Genomic DNA, 14,446 nt, shown 5'->3' with positions numbered 1-14,446 from the left:
GTAATATGGGTACAGTGCTGCATGACCATGCAAATGTCATTCAAAGTGTGACAGAGCTGAAAGCTGAACATTTGCCTGGGCAGGAAGGGCATACCTCCCAACTTTTTGAGATGAGAATGAGGAACACCTATCAGCAAATGTATGCAGGCATAGGACACACTCCTGGCCACGCCCCTTTAAAGGGGAATTGTGCAAAAAAACAAGATGGGTTAAACCCACAAGTGCTTTTTTTTACCGCTACTATTCCTTTATAGTGGTTCCTGGAATTTACAAATGCAGCAATTTAGAAATCAGATGAAAGGTTTAGCGCTGGAAAACACTTTTTGATAGAAAACAAATGCATTTTATATACATCTATATAGATCAGACCAAAATGAGGGACAAATGAGGAAAAATGAGGGACAGAGGGACATTGCTCCAAATCAGGGACAGTTGGGAGCTATGAGGAAGGGGATGAGAGTGCCCGGTATTGAAGTGGTTGAAGTCCAAAAAGCAGATGTTTATATCCATGCCCATAACAAAGATGGCAGCACTTGTTCGCACGTTTCCCAGCTGACTGCGTCCTCTGCACATGCTCACTGCTCCTCCTGAGGCCGCTTTCCCTGGTTGGGCGGCGTGTGGACGTGGCAGAGCCTGACAAGCTGAAGCTCTCCAGTGGGTGAGACAGAACGTCATTTCCGCTAGGAACTGGAGACGACGCTTGCTGGAAGCGGACAGGGAAGTGTGTGAAGAAGCCGGAACGGGAGGAGGTGAGCGGGGCTGAGAGGCGCAGTGTGAAGGGAGGTGAGGGGAGCGGGACTCCGGCCTGGGGCTGCTACAAGGGGGAGGGGGGCAGAGCGGAGGCCTTCCTAGTGCTGCATGTCACAGGATTGTGTCACTGCTCGAGTAGGGAGGCCACACACCTACAATACATACAGGCCTGACATGACAGGTGTATGACCTGTGCCCCGATCACTCCACTGACAAGTTTACTATACTTCCCATGTAACCTTTACCCCCCAAATCCTCCCTGACCATGAGCTACACTAGGGGGAGATTATCACATCGCCTGCTCATCCGGATTGATCTGTCTAATAGTCTCCATACATGTTACAATCTGTACCATCTATGATTTACCATCATTAGGTAGGTCATCCTATTACATAGTATTGGTAAATCAAGAGTTGATTGTGCAATCTGATTGTAACATGTATGGTGACCTTATTTGGGTTATTTACTAAACCCGGAGAGTGCAAAATCTGGTGCAGCTCTGCATAGAAACCAATCCCTTTCTGGGTTTGTTTGTCAAAGCTTAATTGATGAAGCTGATTGGCTCCCATGCACGGCTGCACCAGATTCTGAGTGCTCCATGTTTAGTAAACTCATCCCTTAGTCCCGGTTCACACTGATACGGTGCGAATCTGATGCGATTTGACAGTGCAAATTCTGTTGTGACAGGTGAGAATGTAATGCGATTTCTGAGGGTACTGGGCATAGCTGGAGATTAAGATGGCACCGCATCCTGCACTAAACTCGCACAAAACCCTTTTTTTTTTAAAACCAGATCAGAATCGCAGCGCATCAATGTACACGGCCTTCCTTGGAAATAATGCTTTTTTAGATGACATGCGTATCGGATCTGATCCGCATTAACGTGAACCGGCACAATTATGCACCTGACCATATCAATTTAAAACTATGTAAAATAATAACCTACCTAATCTATCCAATTAGGCAGAGGTCCTTATATGACATTTTTGTTGTTAGATCTAAAAGAGATTGTACAATCAGATTGTAACGTGTCTGTGGTGAGGTTTAGGCGTAGTTTGCTTTATTGCCATCACCACGTTGTCCTGTCAGGTGGACTGCTTACTCCCTTGTATTCTCCTGAGGTGTGATTATATTCACTATTTTGTTTTGTACTGCTTTCACACCATAAGCGCTGGCTGTTAGCGCTACAGCGCCACTCGTTTTAGCAATACGTTAGCACTGTCTAAGCGGCACTTTTTTGCCGCTAGTGGGGTGCTTTTAACCCTAAAAAAAGGGTTAAAAACTCCCATTTTGCCGCGATTTCAAAGCGCTTTTCAGGTGCTTTGAAAGTGCTGGCATTTTGGGAGCACTAAATACAGCGCTCCCAACCCGCCCCAAAGATGCTGCTTGCAGGACTCGGTAACAACTTGGTAACTTGCAAGCCCACCGCCCCAGTATGAAAAGTTACACTTGAATGAATAGGAGGCGGTTTTCAGGCACGTAGCAGAGGTTATTTCCAGCGCTAAAGCGCCTGAAAACCGCCCAGTGTAAAAAGGGTCTAAGACACTTTTCACACCGAGGGCGTTTTGCAGGCGCTATAGCGTTAAAAATAGCGCCTGCAATCCGCCCTCAAACAGCTGCAGCATTGTCTCCAGTGTGAAAGCCTGAGGGCTTCACATTACTCTACCCGAGGGCCTTCACATTACTCTACCCGAGGGCTTTCACACCGCAGCGCTGCGCTGGCAGGACGTCAGGAAAAGTCCTACCAGCAGCTTCTTTGGAGCGGTGAAGGAGCAGTGTGTTTACCGCTCCTCCACCGCTGCTCCCCATTGAAATCAATGGGGCAGAGCTGGGATACCGCCGGCAAAACGCCGCTATTGCGGGCGGTTTTAACCCTTTCTCGGCCGCTAGCGGGGGTAAAATCGCCCCGCTAGCGGCCAAAATGCGCCGCTAATCCAACGGTAAAACGCCGCTAAAAATAGTGGCGTTTTACCGCTGACGCTATGGACGGCTCGGTGTGAAAGGGCTATAAAAGTAATAACTAAAGTAATAACTAAAGGCAAACAATTTTTTTTTTCTTGTTTTGGATAGAGTGGAGATGGATTAGATCCCCTGTCAGGCTTCACCCTCTTGGTCAGTCCTGCTTACCATTATCACTGAAAGTAAAAAAGAATAGTGGGGATCCTTCAAATGGGGACACTAGTTCTGTTGATCCCCAGGGTGGGGGGGGGGGGTCTCCCTCACTTTGGAGGGATTTCCTGCCCTCTGTGTTCCATTGGGGTTATATCCCCCCTTTTATTCACAATAAAAAAAATAGTTCTGCCTTCAGTTCTACTGAATGGAGTGTCTGAGACCAACTTTACCTCAACTGGAGCTCAGCCCAACAGCTTTTACATTGTTAGGCTGTGTTGGAAAAAAAAATGAAAAAGAAGCAGAAGTAGAACTAATTTTGTATAGAGTAAGGAAGGGTTATAACCCCAATCAGTTTTTGTTTTTTTTTTCATGGGGGAGACTTCTCTTCACTTTCTGTCCCATAGCCAAACGGAAAGTGAGAGACAATCCCTCCAAAGTGAGGGATTCCCTGGTTGTCACCAGAACTAGTGTCCCTATTGGAAGATTTCCCCTCTATTACTGTTCTGGCGACAACCCAGAATTTGAGATTTTTCTTTTACTATCACTTTTGATGATAATGGTAAAGAAGACAAATAGAGAGAGTGAATCTCCTCAACAGGAAATCCGACAGCAAAAAAACAAAACAACCCACTGATCTGTGTTTTAATCCCTCTTCACTACATCCAAAACTAAAAAGGATTTGCCGTTAGTTATACTTTAATGGTTGCTAAGGACACTGGCAGCGGTTATCATAGAATTTGTCTCAGGTAATTGTTTTTTTTTGGCCACTTTCAGGCCTGATGCACACTGGACGTTAAAATAACGTTATAAAAACGACAGTAGCTTTACAGCGAGTCTTTCAACGTTTTTGCAATAGTGTTTTTTTTTTTTTTTGTTTTTTTTTTATTTCAATGGTTCAGAAACAAACGCTGAGCCACGTCTTTGAGCGTTTATCAGCATTTTTTGACATTGAACATTTTTACAGCTGAAAAATTCCTCTCAGAACCCACTAGTTTTTTTTTTTTCCCTTTTTAAAGCCAAAAAATGGATGCATGGAACACCTGTACATCTCCACGCAGGTAAACATGGCCCTCACTGGAACACTATAGTACATCCCATGTGAACGAGACCTTATTATTATGGAGGCTCTCTTGGGCTTCCAGGACATTCTGTAGCTGGTAAAGAATAGAAATGTTTGCGTGGGCCAGAAATGGTTTCAGGGCATTTGATAGGATGGAGAGTTGGCCATGGAGCTGTTTTATTGGCATTGCAATGGAACAGTAGCCAAGGGTACCAGGTAATACCAAATGTTTTCATTGTCATAATTGTGCCTTCCATGTCACAGATAGAATTTAGTTCTTTTCACCACTTTTTAATCATGTGATGTTATTGGACTTCTTTGAGGAGTTGGACTCAAATCTTTAGTAACGTTAAGCCAAAGCTTGAAGTTAAGAATGCTTTTATTGTAAGATTTTTTTCTCTTCTTTATTAAATGCTTCATCCCTGCCTGATAGCAAGTTTCTTTTGATTGTGTGCTGAGCCATGCATGCACAGCTCGGTGTACAATCTCAGGTTACCATGGGTGCTGGGATAAACTAACGCCCATGCACACTTGAGATTCTCATGGTCACCAATCAAGATGGTGGACACTAAATCCAAAAGCAGACCAGCAACAAGGGAGATGGTGGATGTTGCATTGCTGGAGGGAAGTGCAGTGGTCCTCCTTTCCACTTTAGCCCTGGTTTACACCAGTGCAGCATTGAAATCATGCTACTTCAGCTCGATTTCAAAGCCGCTGATCAGTAAGATTTTGATGTGCCATTTCATTGTGACTTCATTTTAACAGAAGTCAATGCAAGTTATGGGCAGCACAGTGGCTAAGTGGTTGGCACTTCCGCCTAGCAGAACTATGGTTCTTGGTTTGAATCCCAACCATGACACTACCTACCTGGAGTTTGCATGTTCTCCCTTTGCAGGTTTCCTCCAGGTGCTTCGGTTTCCTCACACACTCCAAAAACATGCTGGAAGATTAATTGGTTTCTATCTAAATTAGCCCTAATATGTGTATGTAAAAATGTGTGTTAGGGACTTTAGCTTGTAAGCTCCTTGAGGGCAGGGACTGATATGATTGTTATACATGTAAAGTGCTGCATAAGTTGGGGGCACTATATATATAAGTACCTGTAATAAATAAATAAGTCGCACTGAAATTGCAAAAAAGTAGCTCAGGAACCTTTTTCAAAGTTGCTGCGACTTGAGTCGCAACTGTTTAAACTGTTCCATTGCTGGCAATGGGCTGCAACTTGTCATGTGACTTTGAACTCTCAAGTCGCACTAGTGTGAACCAGGGCTTAAAGTGTCCATGCTAATTTTTTTTTTTTTTTTTTTTTCTTGCTTTGGACATAGGCAAGGATTGTAAACCTGCCATGTTTGTATAGGTGTCCCTTACCACATATTCACATTATTTTTTTTCTGGTGACTTTTGTCATCAAGACATGGGATTAGGGCTGAAACAACTAATCGATTAATCGACAACTAATCGATTATGAAATTTATCGATTACTATTTTCATAATTGATCGGCCAGTAACATAATGGGGTTAAAAAAGCTAAAATTAGCCCTATATAGTACAAAAAGAGTAAATAATCTCTACTGTAAATATTACTTTCACTGTTGCACAGTAAAAAAAACACATTTTTTATTTATTTTTTTAACTCCATTATGTTACTAAATGTCTTAGGCCTGGTTCCCACCTATGTGTTTTTTGGTGCTTTTTGCAGAAATGCACTACAGTTCATTTAACGTTCACAGCTATGCTTTTTTCAGCTGCTGTGTATTTGGAAAGGGTCAAGGACCTTTTTCAATGCAAAACTGTGCTTTTTTGGTACAATATACTTCAATGGAGAAGCTGCAGAAAAGCATATAATATTACAGTTCTGTTTGAAAATCTGCAAAACAGTCTAGAATTTTTTTTTTTTTTAAAAAAAAAAAAAAAAAAATTGATACGAGTCCAGATTCAATCTCTAATAGTATATAGAGTATATCTCTTCTGTCTGTTATTCTCAGAGGATTAAAGATTTTACTCCCTAACCATATAGTTGGTTAGTTATATTTACCCCTGCATATAAAGATATTTAGGAATAAATTGCCTTTTTTTAAACTTTACATATAAACTAAATTATACACCACACTTTTTTTTAAGGTTATTAACCGATTAATCGAAACAACAATCGGCCAACTAATCGATTATGAAAATAATCGCTAGTTGCAGCCCTACATGGGATATCCAACACTTTACAGTTATCACCAGAACAAGAGGTGAGAGTAAATCTTCCAACGGTGATAACGTTTGCATTACTGTGTCTTTGGGACAGGAAGTGAAGGGAAATCGCTCTAAGTGGATACATACGATATAAAATTTAACTTACAAGGGTTTACTGCTTTTGATTTTGGTTATTCGTTAATACTTAGAACAGACCTAGGAGTATTTTTTTATTTTTACATGCTAACTGCATTCTTGCTAAAGCTGGCCATACATGGATTGATGTTCAGCAGGGACCTGCCAAATTTCGATCCAAATATGGGCAGGTGGGTTGTACATAAGTCCATCTATCAATAATCTGTGCACAACCAGCACAAAATTGTAAAATGTTCTCTCGATCAGCACCGATAAATATATTTTGACGGTGGGGAAACCCCCCTGCTGTCAAAATAGGCTAAGCGGGAGGCATTCCCCCTTCCACATTAAGCCTGGATTCACACTGTAGTGATAGGGGAACCAGCACGATTCCAGCGCCGGTTCCCGCATCACATCTCTCCCACAGGCAGTTCACACTGCCTTCCGTGAACCGCTGTCGGTGTCAATTCAATGTTAATGACACCTTCAGAACAGTTCAACATTTAAAACATATGTATTCTAATACATATTTTTGGTTAAAAAAATCCCAATAAGCGTATATTGGTTTGTGCAAAAGTTATTGCGTGTACAAACTATGGGATATTTTTATTTGTTTACTAATAATGGCGGTGATCAGCGACTTACTGCGATATTGCGGCATACAAATTGGACGCTGACACTTTTTGGGGACCAATGACGACATTAAAGTGATCAATGCTAAAAAAATGTGCACTGTCACTATAGTAATGACACTGGCAGGGAAGGCGTTAACATCAGGGGCGACCAAAGGGTTTAATGTGAGTCTAGCCTGTGTTTCTGTGTACTGTGGGGGGTACTTTTACTAAGGGAAGGGATGGATCCATGTCCCTGCAATGCAGGAACACAGGATCAATGCCTTTCTTACTGATGGAACGGCAATCTGCCTTGTTTACATACAACATACAAATGTTTACAACTGCTATAAGGTGGATCTGAAGCAGTTAAGCACGTTTAGAATTTTTGTCTGCCAGAAAACTCCAATCAAAAACACAAACCAGTAAGTTTTTTTTTTTTTCTTTGTTTTGTTTTTTTTTTCTGCCTCTAAGGCTCAGTTTACACTGCTGCAACTTCCTTCTGACTTGGATGCTATTTAGGAGCCTGTACAAATGTTGAAATCAGTCAGACCAAAGTAGTGCCAGAACCTTTTCTAAAGTCGGAGCAACTTGTGTAAACCTTGCATTTGACATGTCGCAGTAGTGTGAACGGAGCTTAAAAAATGCCTGTAATCGTCCTAATGTGGATGGACACACAGGATAACATTGAGCTGCTTTTCAGGCAAAACTCCTGTAAAAAGCAGCATGTGCATGGACCTTACATGTGTGGATGGGAGAATTGTCATTGGGGTCAATTCACTAAGCGATAAATACCTTATCAATTTTTGAGTTAAAATTCATATTAATAGCACCTAAAAATGGCAGTGTGGTTGCTGCGATTGTTGCGTGAAGCTTGTCGCTTCTGGATCCTTCTTCGGGCAAAGAATGTTGTGGTTTGCCGAGATTTCAGCATGATTTATCGCGCTAGAACCGCACCGCATTTTTAGTTGCTATTAACCACCTCAGTACAGTGCACTTTCACCCCCTTCCTGCCCAAGCCATTTTCCAGCTTTCAGAGCTGTCACACTTTGAATGACAATTGCGCGGTCATGCTACACTGTACCCAAATAAAATTATCATTTTTTTCCCCACAAATAGAGCTTCCTTTTGGTGGTATTTGATCACCTCTGCGTTTTTTTATTTTTTATTTTTTGCGCTATAAACAAAAGAAGTGACAGGTTTGAAAAAAAAACACTATTTACTTTTTTCTATAATAAATATCCATTTTTTTTTTTTTTTTTTTTAAACAAATTTTTTCCTCAGTTTAGGCCGATATGTATTCGTCTACATATTTTTGGTAAAAAAATCGCAATAAGCATATATTGATTGGTTTGCGCAAAAGTTATAGCGTCTACAAAATAGGGGATAGATTTATAGCCCTTTTATTATTATTTTTTTACTAGTAATGGCGGCGATCTGCGATTTTTATCGTGACTGCAATATTGTGGCGGACATATCGGACACTTTTGACACATTTTTGGGACCATTCACATTTATACAGCGATCCGTACTATAAAATTGCACTGATTACTGTATAAATGTGACTGGCAGGGAAGGGGTTAACACTAGGGGGTGATTGAGGGGTTAATTATGTTTCCTAGGGAGTGATTCTAACTGTGGGGGAGGGGACTCACAAGGGGAGGAGACCTATCGGTGTTCCTCTGTACTGAGAACACACCATCGGTCTCCTCTTCCCCTGACAGGACGTGGATCCACGGTCCTGCTGTGTTACCAGGCAATCGCGGGTGCCCGGCGGACATCATGGCCGCCGAGCTCGTGCATCGGGTCCCCAGTGACAGGGTGTGCGCGAGTGGCGTGGAGGGGCGCGCGCCCCCTGGTGAGCAGGGAAGGTGAGGGCATCATGTGACGCCCTTTCAGAGCTGGAGCTACGCCGCCTAGCCGTCATATGACAGCCGGCGCGCGACAAACTGTTAAAAGCAGAGCCTTTTTAAATTGCGGGCAGAATCGCAGCGCAACTTTTAAAAAAAGCTAATTTCCTGGATGATAACCTCCTGATTTAAATTCTTTGTAAGTTGCTGAGCAGAACATAAATGTTAGAAGTCCTTATCCATCTATTTACAATACTTATTCAAAACAGGATCAGCATGACAACCAAGGAACACGCATTTTTAGAAAACAAGGTCAGCATTTGTAGTTCCCGATTTATTATAGATTTCCTTTAAAGCGGTTGTATAACCCCTTAGCACATTTTTACCTACAGGTATTTCTATAATAAGACTTACCTGTAGATAAAATGAATATCTCCCAAACCTGTACGTTTAGGAGATATTCCCCTGGCATGCTGACGTCAGCAGCTCATGCGCGTATCGTACCGGTCATTGCGGCTCCGGCCACTCACAGCTCTGAAGCCGCAAACCCGTAAGAATTACCGGGAGACGTTGCGGGGGCTTCGTTGGAAGGCAAGTTTTTCATAATGAGCTAGTGTGCAGTGCATATTGGCTCATTATGTCTTTGCCTTATAGAGGTTTTTTTTTTTCTTCTGGGTATACAAATGCTTTGAAGTTTGATTCAGCTTATCCCCCTTATTTATGTGTAAACTAAAGTAAATTCTTTTGCAGGAGCCAAAAGGGGCCCCAATGACAAAATCGCAGAATTCTGTTGCTGAAAACCACTTATCTGCTTTCTGAAATTGTTGCCTAGGTCAGATAGGTACTGTGCTAGTAAGGACAGATAATCATGGACAGTAGTGTATCCTGCTAGACTGGTTCAGCCTTGTGTTAGACAGCATTATGCTGTCAATGAATTGTTATTTTCACTTGTCTGAAAGCTGGAGTTCATATCTGGTATTAATAAAATCAAGCAATAGTTGTAGTGGTGCATTTCATAAATGTGACTTTCTTTAGCCTTTGATTTTAAGGATAAGTTTAATTTATTTTTTTTACAATGAGCCCGCAAAGCATTGAACCTGCAATCAGCAGATCGTGGGTGCAATGCAGGGTTCTTGCAGACAGTCTGTGTAAACTATCTGCCTGTACATCATAGGAAGGAAGAATCATTGAATTACGACAGTGCTCAACAATGGAAATTCATTGAGAACTACAAACTGACAGCTGTAAAGGCTGTCGGTACATGTAGATTTCCCATTCACAGAACTTTGGACGTATCTCGATACAGCCGCGTTTTTTTTTTTTAAACTGTGACAGCGAGGGGGGGCAGAAGATCCTCTGCTCACTGTCAGAAACGGAGGATGGGGTGGCTGCTGCATCCATAACACGTTACACCCTGAATGAGTATAACATGCTATGAAAAGTGAACTTAGCCTTTAATAGGGAACTGGCTAATATATTAGCATTGCTATGAATGTACATTGAGCATTACCTGGGAAATGGCATCAAATCTGTGGGGAAAATGTCTGGGAGGTCCTAGTGTGTGGATGTAGTGGATTACAAGTATTAAAAAGGAACAAATCTTAGAGTACTATTTTGAAAACAATTGTTGCACAAATGTGAGAAACATTAATGCAATCTGAACTAAATTTCACTGTGTTTTCAAATGGATTAAAGTTGTTAAGAGAAGTAAGGGTTTCTTTTTTATTTTGGATTTATACTTGCCTAGATGGATGCTGCATCTGTCCCCCGGCGCCTCTGCACTGAAAATTGAGCGATCAAACACCACCGATCACTCAGTTTTCAGAGCTCCGTGAGCAGAGAGCTGCAGACTGTCGGTCACAGCTCTCTGCTCTTCTCTCTCTACGCTCATTGGAGCACTGAGCTGTGCAGAAGTTCGGCTCGCTGAGACGGGTGTCAGTCCAAGCACCTGGTGGATCCAGACTTTATTGTTGCGATGAGGTGCCTGGACTGATATCAGTGACGCCAGCAGAGAGCGGACTTCTGTCTGCTCTCTGCTGAAAATGGGTTACAGGAGTGCAAAACTAACTGCACTCCTGTGATCCATAGGAGAAGCCCAGCCAAACGAGCTTTGGCTGGACTTCTCCTTTTAACCCACTTTTCACAATCCTCCTTCTTCCCTAATAACAGCTGCTCCTGTCTGCATTTTATTTTAAAAAAATGCCTTATTTACCGTATTTCACAGCGGATTCCCGCAATTGCGTGACCCGCTGGCTCTCTCCTCTGCCCGGCTGACAGATGCAGCGGGTGGGGCCGAGATTCACTCGCTGACGTCAGTCAGGACGCGAGGAGAGAGGGAGAGAGCCAGCAGGTCGCGTCATCACGGGAAACCGCTGTGAAATATGTTAAATAAGGCATTTTTTTTTATTTTTATAAAACACACAGCCAAGAGCAGCTGTCATTAGGAAAGGAGGAGGATTGTGTAAGATTTTAAGTGTTATGAGAGCAGCAGGAGTTGCAGGGCAGGCACTGTCACAGAATCCAACAGGCAGGGAGGGAGGGGGGGAGAGCGCAGAGGAGGCTACGGATGACGAAGGCATGTAAATTGACCACAGTGTCAGGGCTCAGCAGCCATAATATACCGTGGTCAATTTACGGGGGGCAGAAACTGGCAGGATCAGCCAGGTATTACAGATGTTACAGCGGGCCAAATGACACAGCACAAGCACTGTGCTGTATAAAATGCTTTAAAGGAGCAGGATCCTTTTTATTTTATTTATTTATTTTTTTTAACAAACGCTTTAACTCCTGTATCATCATGTCCATGGAGTTTCCAAAATGCAGTATACAGTAGTTTTCTGAAAAACCTCAATGAAAATATATACCACATTTTGGCTATTAGATGGAGATGATCCAGAAGTAAAGTAGAACTATAGGCAAAATTTTAGGTAGAGTAAGGGAAGGTTATAACCTCTGTCAATTTATTTTTTGCCATCTGTGTCCCATTGGGGGGGATTTCCCTTCACTGTCCAATAGATAAACAGGATGTGAGAGGAAGTTCCTGCGAATTAAGAGGATTTCTTGGGGACCCCCAGGTCACCTGAACTAGTGTTCCTATTGGAAGATTTGCCCTTTATTACTTTTCTGGGAACAACCCAAAATTTGACATTTTCTTTTCCTGTCACTGTTAATGATAAACAAGACAAATGGAGAGAATGAATCTCCTTAAAGCAGATCTTCGCTGCATCTGAGCACCACAAACCAAAAACGCTATTTAATTCATTTTTAATATTTGAAGTAAACTGCCCTATCCATCCATGTCTCCATGCTTTATTTTGGTGAGAAATGTCTTTGAAAAGACATTTCTGGCCATGGCCATCTTGAGTAAGATTCATGTAGCCTTTACTTCCTGCTCTTCTCCCAAGTATGCAGGAAATGTGCTTACCTAGGCAGGAAACCAGGAAGTAAATAAAGAAATGTAAAAAAATATAATAGATAGATATATCTATCGATCGATCAATAGATAGATATATCTCTATCTTCCTATTTACTGCTAGCAGCATGAGGGTTAAAAATAATCTATGTTGATTGGGAGAGTGAAGTTCCACTTTAAGGTTTGGTTCACACTTGTGCAATGCGGGAACCCTGCGAATCCACTGTGGATTCCCGCATAGCATCCAACTCACACAGCAGTTCACACTGCCATATGCGAACTGCCGTTAATGTTAATGACACCCCCATTTCAGCTCGCATATCGCACTGTGAACTGGCAGTTTGGACATGAATCAGATGGCATAGGTGTGAACACCAATGCGATCCAATTCTGGTGTGGACCAAAAAAAGGTCCTGGGTGAGTTTTTTCCGAATGCGATATCAGCCTTACAATCTGTGTGGCTGAAATCACATTGCATGGACATCGCATGTGATTTGCACTGCAGTGTTAATCACATGTGATCTCCTAGAGCGCGCTGGTGTAAACCGTCACTTACAGAGACACAGACCGCAATAAGAACTGAAAGATGTTCTAATCCTTCTCCACTCTATCCACAACAACAACCAAAAAAAAGTTAATTCTTTTAGGTATATTTTTATGTTTTTGAAACCATTCAATTCAATTAGGTCACTTTTCACAAATGTTTCTGACATTCGTGCAACAAATGTTTTTTTAAATAGACCCCTTGAGTATTGTTAATATGCTATATGGCCAGATGTTATATGACACTTGACCAGTATACCTATATGAGCTTTTTGGACATCTCACTCCAATACTATGGGCATGAATATGGATTTGCTTTCAACCCCTTTTGTGGCTTTCCACAAGATTTTGGAGTGTTTCTGGGGGACTTTTTCAGCCAAACAATAATTTGTGAGTTCAGATATGATACTTCAATTTTTAATCCAAACGTGTTCAATGTGGCTGAGTTCAGGACGTTTGGCCATATCATTTATTTTGGATAATTGTGTACTCGTACTCCATTGCAGTGTTTGGTCTAGGAAAACTATAACTCCCCTTTATTGTATTCATGTGTCCATATTCCTGACGTGGACTCATTTTTATTTATTTTTTGTATAGAGTAAGGGAAGGTTATAACCCCTGTAAGGTTTATTTTTGCCATCTGTGCCCCATTGGGGAGATTCTCCTTCACTTCCTGTCCCATAGCCACAAAAGGAAGTGTGAGGAAATCTCTGCTAATTAAGGGAATCTCTTGGCGCCCCCCTGGTCACCAGAACTAGCATCTCTTTTGGAAGATTTCCCCTCCTACTTTTCTGGAGACAAACAAAAATTTGGGATTTTCATTTACTTTCAATGATAATGGTAAACAAGACAAGTAGAGAGGGTGAATCTCACTAACGGGGACACAGACAGCAATAAAAACCTGACAGGTGTTCTAATCCCTCTTCGATCTATCCAAAATGGGGGGGGAGTTTTGTCTTTTAGTTATGCTTTAACCACTTAGGTTAACCACCCGGAAAGATTTGCCCCCTTAATGACCAGGCCATTTTTTTTGCGCTACAACACTGCGTCGCTTTAACTGACAATTGCGCACTCGTGCGACGTTCGCCAAACAAAATTGATGTCCCTTTTTGTCCCCACAAATAGAGAATTCTTTTGGTGGTATTTAATCACCTCTGCAGTTTTTATTTTTTGCGCTATAAACAAAAAAAGAGCGAAAATTTTGAAGAAAAACTTTTTTTTTTTTTACTTTTTGCTATAACACATATATCCAAAAAAATAAATGTGTTCATCAGTTTAGGCCGATATATATTCTTCTACATATTTTTGGTAGAAAAAAATCGCAATAGGCGTATATTAATTGGTTTGCGCAAACGTTATAGCATCTACAAAATAGGGGATAGCATTTTTTTTTTCTTTTACTAGTAATGTCAGCGATCTGCTATTTTTAGCGGGACTGTGACATTGCAGGAGACAGATCGGACACTTTTGACACTTTTTGGGGACCGTTGACCTTTATACAGCAATCGGTGCTATAAATAGCCACTGATTACTGTGTAAATGTCACTGACAGGGAAAGGGTTAACACTAGGGGGTGATCAAGGGTTTAAAATTGTTCCCTTGGCATTTTCTAACTGGGGGGGGGGGGGGGGCTTACTGGAACATGACAGAGATCACTGTTCCCAATCACTGGGGACAGTAGATTTCTGTCATGTCAGAATGGGGAATTGCCTTGTTTACAAAGGCATTTCCTCGTCCTGCCTCTGTATTAGGCGATCGCGGGTTGCCGGCGGACATCGAGTCTGACTGCGCG

At 41.9% G+C, this 14,446-nt stretch overlaps 1 protein-coding gene across 6 annotated transcripts in view; it reads left to right on the top strand.

The window, feature by feature from the left end:
• Positions 1 to 584: 584 nt before the first annotated feature.
• Positions 585 to 14,446, top strand: part of SEC24C (SEC24 homolog C, COPII coat complex component) — a 90,728-nt gene continuing 76,866 nt past the window's right edge. For 4 of the 6 annotated variants that reach the window (XM_073596680.1, XM_073596679.1, XM_073596678.1 and 1 more), the window contains exon 1: positions 586 to 749. The gene's annotated coding sequence lies outside the window, so the exon portion shown is untranslated. Of the gene's footprint in view, positions 784 to 14,446 lie in introns of all 6 variants that reach the window. The other 2 variants (XM_073596677.1, XM_073596681.1) reach the window with 2 other exon arrangements.

This window comes from Aquarana catesbeiana, linkage group LG08, assembly GCF_042186555.1.
Source record: "Aquarana catesbeiana isolate 2022-GZ linkage group LG08, ASM4218655v1, whole genome shotgun sequence".
NCBI lineage: Eukaryota > Metazoa > Chordata > Amphibia > Anura > Ranidae > Aquarana > Aquarana catesbeiana.
This window is presented reverse-complemented; position numbering and strand designations above follow the sequence as displayed.